The sequence below is a fragment of the Magallana gigas genome, chromosome 1, assembly GCF_963853765.1.
Source record: "Magallana gigas chromosome 1, xbMagGiga1.1, whole genome shotgun sequence".
NCBI classification, from domain to species: Eukaryota; Metazoa; Mollusca; class Bivalvia; order Ostreida; family Ostreidae; genus Magallana; species Magallana gigas.
In genome coordinates this window covers 4,641,735-4,661,354 of record NC_088853.1, presented here as the reverse complement: position 1 = coordinate 4,661,354, position 19,620 = coordinate 4,641,735, and the positions used below count along the sequence as shown (strand labels likewise).

At 32.6% G+C, this 19,620-nt stretch overlaps 2 long non-coding RNA genes across 2 annotated transcripts; both read left to right on the top strand.

The window, feature by feature from the left end:
• The first annotated feature begins 4,561 nt into the window (after positions 1 to 4,561).
• LOC136274453 (uncharacterized) lies at positions 4,562 to 7,418 on the top strand. The gene is made up of 2 exons (XR_010712793.1): positions 4,562 to 4,860; positions 7,120 to 7,418. It is a non-coding gene; the product is annotated as an uncharacterized lncRNA (long non-coding RNA).
• Positions 7,419 to 14,965: 7,547 nt separating this feature from the next.
• Positions 14,966 to 18,102, top strand: LOC136274452 (uncharacterized). The gene is made up of 2 exons (XR_010712788.1): positions 14,966 to 16,054; positions 17,806 to 18,102. It is a non-coding gene; the product is annotated as an uncharacterized lncRNA (long non-coding RNA).
• The last annotated feature ends 1,518 nt before the right edge of the window (positions 18,103 to 19,620 follow it).

The following is a 19,620-nucleotide window of genomic DNA, read 5'->3' as shown; positions in this document are numbered from 1 at the left end:
AAGGTATATATGCATAAAAAAGTAGAAAAACATGTCAAATTTGAACATTTTTCATTGAAATCAACTCTGTCTCCAGCTACCTGGGTGTGTTTGAATTTAATTCTAATTTAAGGCAGATGTCTAACTTGTAGGTTGTAACTTACTGTTTTAGCATGGTTAGAAGAAGACTAGAAATCAGAATAGATTAGATATTCACTAAATATGATTGTTAGCTTACTTTTTTCATGAAAACAAGAAATCACAAGCAGGACAGCTGTCTGTTTGTTAATTAAAATGGTACAAATCATACAATAAACAAATAAAGATCACATTTTAGAATCATTGATGATTGTTTTCAAATATGTGTGAGAAATGACTCAAGGAAATTGCCACATGTTTCATAAAATTAGGTAAAACATTTCAAACCATGACTTTTTATGAAAATCAAAAGATTGGGGGGTGGGGGTATACATGTAAGGGTATTTCTAAGTGATGTGAAGCTTTTATCATGATTATATCATGTAGGCATATGTTGTATTGAATAAGGTTTCTTTTTAAAGGTGGTTGAACAAAAGTTGACCTCTAAAAGGTCAGATAAAGATGTTTTACTATGGAGAACCCTGTAAATCTGTGTTTACTAAAGGAAATTGGAAATGGTGGGTTCACTTAAATGGCCATATTTTTATTAAACCTCAATGGAATTGGCAATATGTGGTATTCTTTTTCTCAGAATTGCATTAACTTTCTTATTCTAAGACAAACCGTCTTTTCATAAAAATGTTAGTGTACTAAGTTAAAGATACAAGGAACAGTCTCGGATAAAGTACCGTCAATATTTTTGTAAAATTGAGAGTGACTGTACTTTACAGGCACGTAGCATCGGGGGGGGGGGGGGCCAGGGGGGGCCTGGCCCCCCCACTTTTTCTCGCAGCAACAATTTTTTTAAAATTTGCATATTAAAAAATGTATTATAATGGAGTTGGCCCCCCCACATTTTTGGAAGTTAGGAAAAAAAGGATATGAAAATAAGGAAATGAGTAGTAAAATTGAAGCCCCCCCCCCCCCCACCGATTAGGAAATTCATGATTTGGAGGTCAAAATTTTTGGTAGTATAGGTGAGCCCCCCCCCCCCCCCCCCCCCCCCACGGATTAGGATTTTGAAGATTTTTGGAAACTTTTTTTTTTTTTTTTTTGCTTGTCAAAATTTTTGGATGGGTCTGGCCCCCCCACTTTCAAAAACGATGTTACGTGCCTGCTTTAAGGTTTATCATTGTTGTGTAGATTCATGAAATGAATTTTAATGATTATCAATAGTTAGAGGGATGTCTCTTGTTGGAATTGGTAAGCAATATTAAGGCCCCTAATTTTAAGTACATGAGAAGCAGAAATAAATTGTGAAACTTGCGGCTATGACAGATATGTTGACTTTACAGTGAAATTGAAGGTTACAAACGGGAGGTTATATAACATGAAATGTAGGTGGATGGGATATTATATGCCTATTTAGTATTTACTGGGTATGAGGACAATAGCAAGTTTATTGTCCCCCAAGACAGCAACTATTTAATGAGGCAAAGCCAAGGGAAATAGTTGCTGTGGAATGGGACAATAAACTTGCTATTGTCCGAATAGTCAGTTAATTGGTATTTCATTATACAGAAAACTTTATTTGTCAGCGATGCAGAATTTCTTGATGATAAACAAAGAAGAGTTAAATCAAACTTTGTATTTAATGCGGCGATCTTATTAGGTCAGAGGTGTTCCGAGTTTAAGGTGATATGGGACACTTCCATGTTGTGACGTATTGTTTATCGAAATAAACAATAAAGTGTAATTATATAAGTACATGTAGTTTCTTCTCAAAAATGGTCACCTAACTCCTTAGCACAGTGGGTTAGAGGGTTTACTAGGAACCTGTAAGTCATGAGTTCGAATCCCGCTGGGTTTTTTACAATTTTTACCTTTTCAAATATTTTTAAAAGCTATTTTTTGGTTAAATATTGTAAAATTTGAAAATTCTAAACCGGTGAAAAGTTTTCAATTATATAGTACTTTAATCCACATTAATATCGACAGATGTCCCATACCACCTTAAAAAGGAGGGAAATCAAATTCTGCTGATGAATGGTTTTGATGACTATTCACCATGGGCAGATAGCATGGATACTATTTTAAATTAGATAAAAAGGCATGTTTATGCGGGCGCCTTCTAGTGATCAATTTGTCCGTCTGTCCATCCGAGATGGCTTGACAGGAGCATAGCTTCTCTCCCCTTGGCCCAATCTGGCTCATACCTCATCCACAGGGTTCCTTTGGTTGAAGGATGTGCAGTGACCTTGAACCATGTTTTTAGGTATAAGGTTAAGGTCATAGCAGAATTATATATATAAAATCCTTGTCTGGGGCATATCTTTTTTCCCTTTGGTCCAATCTGGCTAATACTCACAGAGTGTCTCTATGGTTAAACGATGTGCAGTGACCTTGCATGAAATTTCTAGGTAACGGGTGAAGATCATATCGGATCATGCAAAAATCCTTTTTTGAGAGCATATATAATTTCTACTAACCCCTATTTGGCTCAGACTTCACATAAGCAGAGCTTTTGAGTAAAGGGTGAAAGGGTGTGTAGTGACCTTGAACCTATTTTCAGTGAAAAGAAACTGTGAAGGTCATACCAGAATTATATTTTTAAAAATCCTTGTCCGGAGTATATCTTCTCTCCCTTTGCTCCATTCAGCCTCATACTTCACCCACATGATGCCTTTGTTCAAAATATATGCAATGACCTCGAATGATATTTGTAGATGAAGAGTCAAGGTCATATCAGATCACACAAAAATCCATATTTTAAGAGCATATATATACTCTCCTTTTAGCCCCTATTTGGCTAATATTTTACCTTTACAGAGTTTATTGGTTAATGGCGTGCAGTGACCTTGAACCAAGTCTGTCAATGTGAAGGTCATAGCAGATCTTTTTAAAATTAGTTTTAAATAGTAGATTATTTTCCAAATATGCTTAATCTTGGTCAGATTGAACAAAAACGCATGTATGTTAGGGGGAATGAAATTGAATTAAAAGTTCTATGCCAGCTGGAAAAATTTCAAGTTATAGGAATTCTCTGAAATAACATAAGCGGGGCCCTTTGAAATGTTCACCATTTCAATGTTGTCTGGTTCATAGTAATTTTACATAGAAAATATTCACAGAAGTACAGTAAAGTAAACTTTACATCGATAAGTTTCTGACAATTAATGACGCAACGAGCACACAGTACGAAAGGTCAACCTTTTGAAAAGCAGTGAAGAGGAAAAGTTGCTCAGAATTATGTTTCAAACAAAATTGATTTTTTACATAAATTTTAATTTTGCATTCTGGGTTAAGAAAAAAGATGTTAGTTCAAGGTAAAGTAAACTGGTACCTGAAATGAAGTCAAATTTTATAAGTCGTACTTAAACACATTGTTTTTTTTTGTTAAGTCGTTCTTGAAATGGTTAAGGGTTTTTGGTTAAGTCGTACTTAAAAACATTCGGATCATGTTAAGTTGTACCAAGAATCATTCGATTTTTTTTTTATCATTTTGTACTTAGGTTTCTTTGTTTCTAGATTAAGAACTCTGCTTCTTAGACGTACTTCTAGCGTTGCTTTCGACATTAGCGGAAAACCCACTCGTTGCTTTGCAACGAGCTTTGCTCTAGTTATTATTTTTTTTTTCCCGCAAATTTTGTGCACGAGATTTCTCGAAGATTTTTTGTCTGATTGCTATGAAACTTTCAGGGTATGTAGATGATATTAATATCTCTAGACGTTTTTTTCAAATTTTTAAAATTCACTTCCGGTTATGAGTTATTGCCCTTTAATTGAAATTTTGGGGGTCTTTTGTCCAGAGTTGATCTCGGGAACTACAGATGATAGATGCATGAAATTTGGCGAAATTGTCGGTAACATTTTATAGTTTTGCTGACATGAAAATTTTGGTAATTTCTTTGTTAGTTTTTGAGCTATTTGTCGCCAAAGTTTAAGATTTTTTCGGGGCTGAAATTTTGTTGCTTTTTGTATTATAACCTTTAAACTAAAAATTTTTTGTTAATACATATAGAACAAAAGTTGTTAAGAATAACGAGAGCTTTCATTTAAAATTAAGAAAAAAGGGCTGGCCCCTATAATTAGGGGTCAGCAGCTCATACACGTATTTTTCTGATAGCAAAAATCGTTATCATTTAATGAAAAAAAATTAATTCAGTTATTGTTAATATATTAAATAATGTCATTTGGTATCAAATTAAACAAGTTCTGTGCTATATTTTTTTTCAAATTTCATAAAACAAATATGTGAGAATCGTACATGAACGAGTTAATATGTCTACATAGACACACAAGCGAACAAATGCCACATTAACATCAATTAAGGCCCAGGAATTTACTGCATTACGTTGTGTTGCGTCTTAGATATATTGTTGTGATTCAATTTCATTTTTTTCATCTAGGCTATATCATTTATGAATTCAATGAACACACATTATTTAAACGTTCTATGTGCAACTATTGTCGGGGCGCCCCTGTTTGTAACCCCCGCGCGCGCGCCGAATGTAAACAGTAACGAACGGCATTGTAGAAAAGAGAGAGCCGTAATGAAGAAGAGAAGTTGTGTATTCTTTCGGTGTACACATGCATTTTCATGTTACTGTGAAACATATGAACATGCACAGGGAACAATACTACATATTTGTATAAGGAGGGATATGTTCTCGTGTGAATCGTTTACGAGGAAATTCTGACAGCCACACTTCTGTCGACGATCAGCCGTTGATAAGCTACGAGTAATAAAGGAGAAAAGATGGACATTAAAGTGTGTAATTTATGTGGATGTTACCGAAGAAGGTGAGGCTTTTACTCCTTTTAAAGTTTCTTGTTAACTGGTTAAAATTTAGTATATAGTATAGATGTACATGTAAGTACGTGCACACTGTTAGATGTTTTTGTTATGGTGTGGGTGTTTGTTTACTAACGTGTAATTTTTACATGTTTCATGGATGTTTAGACTCGCTCGAGGTTCATGGGGGACTGGAAAGGGTAACTGAATTTATCTATTTAAAAAAATAACAGATTGTGAATTTTCAACTCAAAATTCAAAGCAGGGTCTAATTAGAAACATATCATATATTCTTGTGCAGAAGACTCCAAATGTAGTCATGAATACCCTGTAGACATAACTTCAAGTAAATAAAATTGTATACTTCAGACTTCAGAGTTAAAACATGACTTTAATATCTTTATGATGCCGATCATTGTATCATTAAAGAGGTTTAGCAGACTAACGGGTACCCGGTACATGTACTTGTACATGTAGGTTACAAGTTAGAACTATGCCTACCATTCTACCAGTTCACATAATTTTTCTTGTTTAGCAGTTATGATGTGTACTTAAATTGTCCTTGTTAATGTTTTAAATGTAATTTTTTATTCTCTTTTTTTAATCTGACTACTGGCAGTACTGGCGTGCGAGCAGTTCTCGCCGAGGACCATTTCTCGCTGGTGCACTGTTACATCATATTTTCGTATATAATTTTATGTGTTGATAAAATGACGTAACAATGCACTAGTGAGAAATGGTACTCGGCGAGAACTGATCGCACGCCAATATTGATTAATTACAGACAAAAACTGAAGGTTGCGAGTGTTATTTTTTATTGAACAACATTGTTTAAAATAATTCTTTATATATGTGACGATCAGACCGGTTTGAATACCAGTGCCAGATAGCTCAGTTGGTAGAGCACCTGACTAGAGATTCAGGGGGCCCAGGTTCAAATCCCGGTTTGGTCCTTCATTATTTCTCCCATCCTTTTACAATATTGGTGTTGTGACCAACCCCTGGAACTAACAGGTTAACTCGATCCTGCCAGGGATGATCTTCGAGGTTGAAGATCATTTAAGGGGGAGGAATGTGACGGTCAGACTGGTTTGAATACCGGTGCCAGATACATGTAGCTCAGTTGGTAGAGCACTTGACTAGAGATTCAGAGGGCCAGGTTCGAATCCCAGTTTGTTCCGTCGTTATTTCTCCCATCTTTTACATATACATGTATATCAGATATATATGACAGATGATTAAGGTCATCACATGTTTTGCAAGATGCAATAAGTGTTAAAAACCTTTACTTTACAACAGAATACATTTAAGTGAATATTTATGTTTCTTGTTATTATTTGGTGTGGTTTTCTTGACAGTGTCGCATAAACAATTTACCCGCTCCTAAAACACAAACTTTCTTTTTGTGGATTCAGCTTACCGCTGATTGGCTGCTGTTGCAGCAGACAAATAAGATATGCACGCACAAAACACAATGAACTTATCAGAGAATGAGTTGAGTTTATTTAAACTGTTGGAATTTGGGTATTTTTTTTAAAATGTTTACTTGTGACAAAACATATATGTGGTACATACAGCTGTAGCTTTATGAAGAAAATTTTGGTTAGACTATATATACCTATCGTGCAAGTAAATGATATTTACAAAAAACTTGCAATTTATGGCGCACGAAATATACGCTAGTTTTATAAAGATTGACATACATGTAATGTACCACATTCTTTGAAAAATAATCTATTAAAAATTCTTCATTAAGTTTACTCTTACATGTTTTATGCGTATTACACGTAGTATTGTTTTTAAAACATGTAGTTTATAAGAAAATAAACAAAAACCCTCGCTAAATTTATTTGCAAAAAAAAAACACAGTAGAATTGATAAAAAATGGTATACCAGAAGCTAATACCAGTACATGTACTTTGACGCTGTTCGGTGGGTAATATTCGTTTGTAATTTACAAATTGAAATATTGACTGTTGCACTACAAGTACGGTAATAAACTCTTTCTCTCTCTCTCAATCTCCCTTTCTCAATTTGATAAGTGTTTATACCTATGAAAATTTTTTAATATTATATTATGACTTGATATGCAAATTTTTGATCTTGTACTGCCTAAATGTTATGTCATGTATTGGGATATGTCATACTTATTACACTGCATGGTCAGTGTATTTTTTACAGAAATACTATGCATATGTTAATGTAAACACAGCTATTACTAGAACATGTATGTAAACACAGCTAATTATTTTTTTTATTTATTTCAGCTCAAAACAGACTCTTGTTACCACATGGCTTTTACCGGTACCTGTTGATTCTTGTGGGTCAGCTCCTGAGATTAACCTGTCACCTCTATCCACATGCATATTCCTTGTGTTCTACAGACTATTTACCGGTAATTCAAATTAAATCCGATAATGCATGAACAATAATGGAACTTGAAGAAAGCATCATGCCATGTTGTGGTTTGTGTTTGATAAGAAATTATGAAAACAAAATTAAGGCTGTTTAAAGAAATTCATAATTGCTGTGAAAATTTGTTTTTCAATAAAAGTATACAATTATGTTTCCTTTATTTTTTATTTTATAAAGATATTTAGATGTGTTTACATAATTGAACCCCCCCCCCCCTATTTAATTGTCTGCATTAAGATTACATGTAGGATATGTAAATGTACATTTGACTTTGAAATAACATCTGCTATGATAATTATTTTTGAAATGAACAAGAAACAACCTATTTCTACCTTTCTAAGGTATATATGCATAAAAAAGTAGAAAAACATGTCAAATTTGAACATTTTTCATTGAAATCAACTCTGTCTCCAGCTACCTGGGTGTGTTTGAATTTAATTCTAATTTAAGGCAGATGTCTAACTTGTAGGTTGTAACTTACTGTTTTAGCATGGTTAGAAGAAGACTAGAAATCAGAATAGAATAGATGTTCACTAAATATGATTGTTAGCTTACTTTTTTCATGAAAACAAGAAATCACAAGCAGGACAGCTGTCTATTTGTTAATTAAAATGGTACAAATCATACAATAAACAAATAAAGATCAAATTTTAGAATCATTGATGATTGTTTTCAAATATGTGTGAGAAATGACTCAAGGAAATTGCCACACGTTTCATAAAATTAGGTAAAACATTTCAAACCATGACTTTTTATGAAAATCAAAAGATTGGGGGGTATACATGTAAGGGTATTTCTAAGTGATGTGAAGCTTTTATCATGATTATATCATGTAGGCATATGTTGTATTGAATAAGGTTTCTTTTAAAGGTGGTTGAACAAAAGTTGACCTCTAAAAGGTCAGGTAAAGATGTTTTACTATGGAGAACCCTGTAAATCTGTGTTTACTAAAGGAAATTGGAAATGGTGGGTTCACTTAAATGGCCATATTTTTATTAAACCTCAATGGAATTGGCAATATGTGGTATTCTTTTTCTCAGAATTGCATTAGCTTTCTTATTCTAAGACAAACCGTCTTTTCATTAAAATGTTAGTGTACTAAGTTAAAGATACAAGGAACAGTTTCGGATAAAGTACCGTCAATATTTTTGTAAAATTGAGAGTGACTGTACTTTAAGGTTTATCATTGTTGCGTAGATTCATGAAATGAATTTTAATGATTATCAATAGTTAGAGGGATGTCTCTTGTTGGAATTGGTAAGCAATATTAAGGCCCCTAATTTTAAGTACATGAGAAGCAGAAATAAATTGTGAAACTTGCGGCTATGACAGATATGTTGACTTTACAGTGAAATTGAAGGTTACAAACGGGAGGTTATATAACATGAAATATAGGTGGATGGGATATTATATGCCTATTTAGTATTAACTGGGTATGAGGACAATAGCAAGTTTATTGTCCCCCAAGACAGCAACTATTTAATGAGGCAAAGCCAAGGGAAATAGTTGCTGTGGAATGGGACAATAAACTTGCTATTGTTCGAATAGTCAGTTAATTGGTATTTCATTATACAGAAAACTTTATTTGTCAGGGATGCAGAATTTCTTGATGATAAACAAAGTAGAGTTAAATCAAACTTTGTATTTAATGCGGCGATCTTATTAGGTCAGAGGTGTTCCGAGTTAAAGGTGATATGGGACACTTCCATGTTGTGACGTATTGTTTATCGAAATAAACAATAAAATAAAGTGTAATTATATAAGTAAACATGTAGTTTCTTTTCAAAAATGGTCACCTAACTACATGTGTGTACTTAGCATAGTGGGTTAGAGGGTTTACTAGGAACCTGTAAGTCATGAGTTCGAATCCCGCTGGGGTTTTTACAATTTTTACCTTTTCAAATATTTTTAAAAGCTATTTTTTGGTTAAATATTGTAAAATTTGAAAATTCTAAACCGGTGAAAAGTTTTCAATTATATAGTACTTTAATCCACATTAATATCGACAGATGTCCCATACCACCTTAAAAAGGAGGGAAATCAAATTCTGCTGATGAATGGTTTTGATGACTATTCACCATGGGCAGATAGCATGGATACTATTTTAAATTAGATAAAAAGGCATGTTTATGCGGGCGCCTTCTAGTGATCAATTTGTCCGTCTGTCCATCCGAGATGGCTTGACAGGAGCATAGCTTCTCTCCCCTTGGCCCAATCTGGCTCATACCTCATCCACAGGGTTCCTTTGGTTGAAGGATGTGCAGTGACCTTGAACCATGTTTTTAGGTATAAGGTTAAGGTCATAGCAGAATTATATATATAAAATCCTTGTCTGGGGCATATCTTTTTTCCCTTTGGTCCAATCTGGCTAATACTCACAGAGTGTCTCTATGGTTACACGATGTGCAGTGAACTTGCATGAAATTTCTAGGTAAAGGGTGAAGATCATATCGGATCATGTAAAAATCCTTTTTTGAGAGCATATATAATTTCTACTAACCCCTATTTGGCTCAGACTTCACATAAGCAGAGCTTTTGAGTAAAGGGTGAAAGGGTGTGTAGTGACCTTGAACCTATTTTCAGTGAAAAGAAACTGTGAAGGTCATACCAGAATTATGTTTTTAAAAATCCTTGTCCGGAGTATATCTTCTCTCCCTTTGCTCCATTCAGCCTCATACTTCACCCACATGATGCCTTTGTTCAAAATATATGCAATGACCTCGAATGATATTTGTAGATGAAGAGTCAAGGTCATATCAGATCACACAAAAATCCATATTTTAAGAGCATAGATATACTCTCCTTTTAGCCCCTATTTGGCTAATATTTTACCTTTACAGAGTTTATTGGTTAATGGCGTGCAGTGACCTTGAACCAAGTCTGTCAATGTGAAGGTCATAGCAGATCTTTTTAAAATTAGTTTTAGACAGTAGATTATTTTCCAAATATGCTTAATCTTGGTCAGATTGAACAAAAATGCATGTATGTTAGGGGGAATGAAATTGAATTAAAAGTTCTATGCCAGCTGGAAAAATTTCAAGTTATAGGTCAAGGTCAAAGCAGAATTCTCTGAAATAACATAAGCGGGGCCCTTTGAAATGTTCACCATTTCAATGTTGTCTGGTTCATAGTAATTTTACATAGAAAATATTCACAGAAGTACAGTAAAGTAAACTTTACATCGATAAGTTTCTGACAATTAATGACGCAACGAGCACACAGTACGAAAGGTCAACCTTTTGAAAAGCAGTGAAGAGGAAAAGTTGCTCAGAATTATGTTTTAAACAAAACTGATTTTTTACATAAATTTTAATTTTGCATTCTGGGTTAAGAAAAAAGATGTTAGTTCAAGGTAAAGTAAACTTGTACCTAAAATGAAGTCAAATTTGTTAAGTCGTACTTAAACACATTGTTTTTTTTGTTAAGTCGTTCTTGAAATGGTTAAGGGTTTTTGGTAAAGTCGTACTTAAAAACATTCGGATCATGTTAAGTTGTACCAAGAATCATTCGATTTTTTTTTATCATTTTGTACTTAGGTTTCTTTGTTTCTAGATTAAGAACTCTGCTTCTTAGACGTACTTCTAGCGTTGCTTTCGACATTAGCGGAAAACCCACTCGTTGCTTTGCAACGAGCTTTGCTCTAGTTTTTTTTTCTTTTTCTTTTCTTTACAATTTTTGTGCAGAAGATTTCTCGGAGATGGGTGGTCCGATTTTTGTCAAATTTTCAGCATCGATCTATTATTATATAAACTTGATACGCTTTTTTTTATTTTGTAAAAATCACTTCCGGTTCGGACTTATCCGCCATTTTGTCATTTTTTAAAAAGTTCTTGTCCACGTATCTCCTCAAAAACGAGCAAAGATAGAAAGCTGAATTTTTCAGGTATGATAGAGGACATGAACGTCTAGCCTCACGAGGAAAATCATTGTCCGGAAATTCCGAGTACGGAAGCTAGCTGGGGTCAAATTATAGGACACGTTTTTGACGAAAACGTCTTGTCCACGCATCTCCTCAAAAACGTCCAAAGATAAAAAGCTGAAATTTTCAGGAATGATAGAGGACATGAACGTCTAGCCTCACGAGGAAAATCATTGTCCGGAAATTCCGAGTACGGAAGCTAGCTGGGGTCAAAATATAGGACACGTTTTTGACGAAAACGTTTTGTCCACGCATCTCCTCAAAAACGTCCAAAGATAGAAAGCTGAAATTTTCAGGAATGATAGAGGACATGATCGTCTAGCCTCCCGAGGAAAATCATTGCCCGGAAATTCCGAGTACGGAAGCTAGCCGGGGTCAAGATATAGAACACACTTTCGATGAGTTTTCATTGTCCACACATCTATTTTAAAGCGAGAAAAAGATAGAAAGCTAAAAATTTCAGGAATGATAGAGGACATGATAGTCTAGCATCACGAGAAAAATCATTGTCTGGAAATTCCGAGTAGGGAAGCTAAATTTTAAAACTCATATTAAATGTGTTATAATGACCTCAAACTAATTTTAAAACATAATATCTAAGTTGCACTTTAATTCTACGTCTAATAAAATCTTTTTCCAATTGATGGGATGAAATTTAAATTTTTTGAAAATTTTAAATTTAATTAAATCGTAATAAAATGACCTCGGACTAATTTTAAAACATAATATTTAAGTTGCACTTACAATTTTGTGTCCAATGAAATTTTTCTGGAATTAATTGGATGAAATTTAATTTTTTTAAAAAATTAAAATTTAATTAAATCGTGTTAAAATGATCTCAGACTAATTTTAAAACATGAAATCTAAGTTGCGCTTACAATTCTGCGTCTGATGACATCTTTTTCGAATTGATTGGATAAATTATAAATTTTTAAAAATTTTTAAATTTAATTAAATCTTAATAAATTGACCTGAGACTAATTTTTAAATGTAATATTGAAGTTATGCTTACAATTTTGCCTCTAATGACATCTTTCTCGAATTGATTGGATGATTTTTAAATTTTTTGAAAATTTTAAATTTAATTAAATCGTGTTTAAATGACCTCAGACTAATTTCAAAACATAATATTTAGGTTACTCTTACAATTCTGAGTGTGATGACATCTTTTTCGAATTGATTGGATGAATTTTAAATTTTTAAAATTTTTTAAACTCATTTAAATTGCATTAAAATGACCTCAGACTAATTAAAAAACATAATATCTAAGTTGCGCTTACAATTCTGCATCTGACGACATCTTTCTCGAATTAATTGAATGAATTTAAAAATTTTTAAAAATTTTAAACTCATTTAAATCGCGTTAAAATGACCTCAGCCTAATTTTAAAACATCGTATCTAAGTTGTGCTTACAATTCTGCGTCTAATGACGTTTTTGTCGAAATGATTGGATGATTTTTAAATTTTTCAAAAATTCTAATTTCATTTCAATCGCGTAAAAATGACCTCAGACTAATTTTTAAACATAATATCTAAGTTGCACTTACAATTCTGCGTCAAATGACATCTTTGTCGAACTGATTGGATGATTTTTAAATTTTTAAAAAAAATTAAATTTAATTAAATTGTGTTTAAAAGACATCAGAATAATTTTCAAACATGATATCTAAGTTGCTCTTACAATTCTGCGTCTAATGACATCTTTGTCGAATTGATTGGATGATTTTTAAATTTTTTGAAAATTTTAAATTTAATTAAATCGTGTTTAAATGACATCAGACTAATTTTTTAACATAATATCTAAGTTGCACTTTGAATTCTGCGTCTGGTGACATCTTTTTCGAATTGATTGGATGAATTTAAAAATTTTTTAAAAATTTAAATTTAAATAAATCGTGTTTAAATGACATCAGAATACTTTTCAAACATGATATCTAAGTTGCGCTTACAATTCTACGTCTAATGACATCTTTGTCGAATTGATTGGATGATTTTTAATTTTTTTGAAAATTTTAAATTTAATTAAATCGTGTTAAAATGACCTTAGACTAATTTCAAAACATAATATTCAGGTGACGCTTACAATTCTGCGTCTGGTGACATCTTTTTCGAATTGATTGGATGAATTTAAAATTTTTCAAAATTTTTAAACTCATTTAAATCGCGTTAAAATTACCTCTGACTAATTTCAAAACATAATATCTAATTTGCGCTTAAAATTCTGCGTCTAATGACATCTTTTTCGAAATGATTGAATGATTTTAAAATTTTTAAAAGAAATTAAATTTAATTGAATCGTGTTTAAATGACATCAGAATAATTTTTAAACATGGTGTCTAAGTTGCACTTACAATTCTGCGTCAAATGACATCTTTGTCGAACTGATTGGATGATTTTTAAATTTTTTGAAAATTTTAAATTGAATTAAATCGTGTTTAAATGACATCAGACTAACTCTTAAACATAATATTAAGGTTGCGCTTTAAATTCTGCGTCTAAAGACATCTTTCTCGAATTGATGGGATGAATTTAAATTTTTTTTTTAAATTAAAATTTAATTAAATTGTGTTTAAATGACATCAGACTAATTTCAATACATAATATCTAAGTTGCGCTTTGAATTCTGCGTCCAATGACATCTTTCTCGAATTGATTGGATGATTTTTAATTTTTTTGAAAATTTTAAATTTAATTAAATCGTGTTTAAATGACATCAGACTAATTTCAATACATAATATCTAAGTTGCGCTTTGAATTCTGCGTCCAATGACATCTTTCTCGAATTGATTGGATGAAATAAGCGTCAAAGTTCTGAAGCGAGAGTCCGAGTAGCTCAGTCGATATAGTCGTGGACATGGCCAAGGCGACCCGGGTTCAAGCCTCGAGTGCCGCAATTTTTTTTATACTATTTATCGCTTAAATGTACGTTTTTATCTTTGAATTGATAAGTTTGATCTAATCTATTCAAAAATCGGACGGGAGACCCACTCGTTGCTCGCAACGAGATCGAATCTAGTTAGGGTCTTCCGTCTTCAGCGGAAGACCCTTCTATTATTCTATTGTTTCTTTTTCACTTTTCTTATTGTTATTATTATTATTATTCTTTTTTTTTCTTACCGATTTTGTGCAGACGATTTCTCGGAGATGGTTGGGTCGATTTCGCTCAAATTTTCAATATAAACGTGTTTTTATCTAAACCTGATAAATAATTTTTATTTTTTGAAAATACACTTCCGGTCAGAAGTTATCGTCCGTTTACGATTTTAAAAAGTCAATTTTGTCTGTCGGGTTTCTCAAAAACGAGCAAAGATATAGAGCTGAAATTTTCAGAGATGATAGATCTACCGTTTTTCTAATGTACCTCGGTCAAGAGAATGTCCGCCGTCACTTCCGGTCGTCACCGGAAGGAAATTTGAAAAATTGAATTTTTCGACTTTTTTATTTTTTAATATTTTTCTTTGAAATTTTTACACCTTATAGTGACCCTTTTACTGATTAAGAATATGTAATTAGTTTTAAAATCGATCAAGGCATTCTCGAGAAATTAAGCGTCAAAGTTCTGAAGCGGAGTCCGAGTAGCTCAGTCGATATAGTCGTGGACATGGCCCGGGCGACCCGGGTTCAAGCCTCGAGTGCCGCAAAATTTTTTTTCATTTTTTTCGCTTAGATCTACGATTTTATGTTTGAATTGATAAGTTTAATCTAATCTATTCAAAAATTGGACGGAAGACCCACTCGTTGCTCGCAACGAGATCGAATCTAGTTAGGGTCTTCCGTTTTCAACGGAAGACCCTCTTGTTATTCTATTGTTTTTTTTTATTATTATTATTCTTCTTGTTTTTCCTTCTGACTTCTTTTTTGCTTTATATCTCAAAAACTATTCAACCGATTTGCAAGAAATTTTCAGAGATTATGTTAAATAGTTGTCCCTTGAAGATTTTAAACTTTCAGTCATTAAGTCACTTCCGTTTTCTAGTTACGTCATTTTTAAATATTTCAAAAAGTGATTTTGTCCAGGACTTTTCTCGTAAACGGTTGTTTATAAAGACTTGAAATTCTCTGTGATTGTAAATCTGCGGATTTACTTATGGCAAATTTACAAAAAAAAATATTTTGTAACTTCCGGTCGAAACCGGAAGTGATTCTAATTTTTCGGAATTTTCATTTTTTTGAGCGAATAATAAAATTATATGCATGTTGTAGAGTTTGCAAAGCTAAATGCAAAACTAAAATTCGTTTTCAAATCGGATGATGCATTTCAGAGATATCGGGGTTTAAAAATTGATCTTTCCGGAAATTTTGATTCCGTGTTTTTGGTTTTAAAAATAGTGCATATTTCACACTGAAAGTAATTTCTACTGAAAACAATTCGTACTGATAATTAAACTATATATAAAACACAAAATTATATGCATATTGTAGAGTTTGCAAAGCTTAATACAAAACTGAAATTCTTTTTCAAATCGGATGATGCATTGCAGAGATATCGGGGTTTAAATATTGATTTTTCCGGAAATTTTGATTCCGTGTTCTTGGTTTAAAAAATAGTGTAAAATTCACACTGAAAGTAACTCCTGCTGAAAACAATTCGTGCAGGTCATAAAACCGGACTCTGTTTTTTAATAGTTAATTAAAGTGTTTATCGATACAATTTAGTTATTTCGATCGATAATTACGTTGTTAGTTTTTATTAGTCTTATTAGTTTTAATCGAAATAATCATCGTACGATTCCCCATTTCAACTCGCCATGTTTTGACTGCGAACAAACAGCTGATAGCGGTGTGTCTACATTTTAAAAAAAAGCAAGGCCTGCAAGACGTCGATAGTGGAAATTTCAGCTCAACTAACGTATGACAGATTATAAAGGTATGTTTCAATACAGGATATGTCGTATTTACTTTTTCTTTTCAGAGTATTTGCACTTAGTCTTTTCAATCTAATCCGAGATTCCTCTGACTCTAACCTCCGCTTTTGAAGTACGTCACAATATAAAAGCGGGCGTTAGAGTCAGCGGAATCTCGGAATATTATCTGTCCAGTGTATTTTCACGGTAGCTGCAGAACTGTAGCTCTCCGGGAAAAAATAATGACAGACCGGAGAGCTACAGGGCCACCCATTGAAAAAATTGTACATGTATATTTATTGCGCAGAAAAACGTGCGCTAGTTTTGGACTGATTTACCTTATTTATACGCAAATTCTGTGAAAACAATTAGTACCATTAAATTCTTCATGCAATTTACTACTGATATCGCCTCTTTATTTGCCTCAGACTTTCTCCGAAACACGCTACCGACCTCGGGAAATCAAGTATGTTGAATTTACATCGAGATCGAGAGTCGCCATTTTTACATGTAAACAAAGTGGACCACATGAATTTACGGGACTGGTGATGGTGTTTAAAAGACTATCCGAGGCAAGTGAAGAAAGGATATCAGTAGTAAATTGCATGAAGAATTTAAAATTAAAAGCGGTGGGAGTCCTAAGGTACACAAGAATAGAATGTTGTAATTAGAGTGCATGTATGCATGATGATAACTTTACCCAAATATTTAAATATAGCAGATCTTTACAATATCGCCTTCACTGAATTTATAAATTAAAAAACTCAGGCTTGTGTTTAATTAAATAAATATATTTGACAAAGTAAATATTCAATCTAATTAAAATTAGACCTTTTGTCTCGCTCTCTATATGGTTATTGCTTGTGTAACAGGCATGTAAAACAGAGTGCGAGATGAAAAGTCTCAAATTTCATATTATATCAAGCTCAGAATTTAGGTCAATGTTCCATGATATCTATTAAACAGTCTTCTCAAGATATAAGTATTTCACAGAATCATTGTAATTTGAGAGATTAGATTATCTTTTATACATATTGATTCATTTTAGGTAAGCTTTACATGCATATCACATCTACATAGTATGTAAATAATTTTTACTGCATGTGCCTCAGATCTCTCTCTGTCTCTCTGTCTCTCTCTCTCTCTCTCTCTCTCTCTCTCTTTTAATCTTGGCAAAGACTCATGAAACTGTCAGAGGGCATCTTAATTTTATGACAAAAATATCTGGATCTTGTAAAAGAAATCCAAAGTGCATTGAATTTTAAAATGAGCATGTATTATTAATCCCTCATTTTTATGCGCATTATACATAGTATTGTTTTTAAAACATGTAATTCGTAAGAAAAAAAAACCCTCGCTAAATTTATTCGCAATAAACCCCAGTAGAATTGACAAAACATGGTATACACGTAGCAGAAGCTTATACTTTGACACTGTTTGGATTGGTAATATTCCTTTGTAGTTTATGAATTGAAATATTGCTGTCGCTTTTCAAGTAAAACAAACTCTCTCGCTCACTCCTGCTCTCGCTCTCTCTCAATCTGATATGTCTATACCCAAGAAATTATTTTAATGTTATGATATTATGACTTGATATGCACATTTTTGTTTTTGTACTGGCTAAATGTTAATGTCATATATTTGGATATGTCATACTTATAACACTGCATGGTCAGTGTATTTTTTCCAAAAATATTATGTATATGTTAATGTAAACACAGCTATTACAAGTACATGTATGTTAACACAGCTAATTTTTTTTTTTTTATTTCAGCTTAAAGCAGACTCTTGTTACCACATGGCTTTTACCTGTTGATTCTTGTGGTTTCAGCTCTTGAGGTTAACCTGTCACCTCTACCCACATGCATATTCCTTGTGTTCTACAGACTATCTACCGGTAATTCAAATTAAATCGGATAATGCATGAACAATAATGGAACTTTAAGAAAGCATCATGTCCTATTGTGGTTTGTTCATGTTTGATAAGAAATTATGAAAAACAAAATTAAGGCTGTTTAAAGAAATATAATTGTTGTGAAAATTTGTTTTTCAATAAAAGTATGCAATTATGTTTCCTTCATTTTTTATTTTATAAAGATATTTAGATGTGTTTACATAGTTGAAAAATCACCCAAACTCTTTCCAATTTTCTCCATAAGATTACATGTAGGATATGTAAATGTACATTTGACTTTTGAATAACACCAGCAATGATAATTACTTTTGAAATGAGCAAGAAACAATCTATTTTCATCCTTTTAAGGTATATATGCATAAAAAAAGTAGAAAAAAACATGTCAAATTTGAACATTTTTAATGGAATTCTCCGCCGCCTCCAGCTACCCGGGTGTGTTTGAATTTAATTTTATATAAGGCAGATGTTGAACTTGTTGATCTTACTGTTTTATCATGGTTAAAAAGAGACTAGAAACCAGAATAGATTAGATATTTAATAAATATGATTGTTAACTTACTTTTTTTCATGGAAAAAAGAAATCACATGCAGGAATACTTATCTATTTAATTATTAAAATGCTACAAATCATTCAAGAAACATAAAAAGATCAAATTTTAGTATCATTGATGATTGTTTTCAAATATGTGTGAGAAATGACTCATAGAAATTGCCACAAGTTTCAGAAAATTAGGTAAAAGATTTCAAACCATGACTTTTTATGAAAATCAAAAGATAGGGGGTGGGTATACATGTAAGGGCATTTCTAAGTTATGTGATGCTTTTATCAAGATTATATCATGTAGATGTATGTTGTATTGAATAAGGTTTCTTATTAAAGGTGGTTGAACAACAATTGACCTCTAAAAGGTCAGGTAAAGATGTTTTACTAAGGAGAACCCTGTAAATCTGTGTTGAGTAAAAGAAATTGGAAATGGTGGGTTCACTTAAATGGCCATATGTTTATTAAACCTCAATGGAATTGTCAATATGTGGTATACTTTTTTCTCAGAATTGCATTAGCTTTCTTATTCTAAGACAAAGACATCTGTTCATAAAATGTACTAAGTTAAAGGTAGCAAGGGACCATTCGGATAAAGTACCCGTTAATATTTTTGTAAAATTAAGGTACATCACTACACCTAGACTTATACTTTTTAAGACACTACTTCACAAGATGGCGATTTAAATGTTTTGTTGAACTCTTAATGTCGTTTGATTGGGTTGTATACCGTCATAGCTTAATGGTTAAAGTATTGGGTTTCTAAAGCGTTTGAGTTTTAGTCCGCCTGGAGCTTTTGTTACTGTTTATTGAATTAAATTTTTGAAAATGTAATTGTTCATCCAAATTTGCATATTTTTTGCCTATTTGACTTAAACACTTCTTATCAATTATGATATCTATCATAATCAAGTAATTTTCTGCTGATTTGAGAAAATATTTCAAGGTGTTTTGAGCCACCTTAAGAGATGCTGCACAATTGAAGGCTTATGAGTGTTGCTAAGATTCATAAAATGAATTTTAATGATCATCATTAGAGGGATCTCCCTTGTTGGAATTGGTATGCAATATGAAAACCCCTAATGTTTAATACGTACATGCGAATTGAATGGTGAAACTTGCGGCTAAGACTG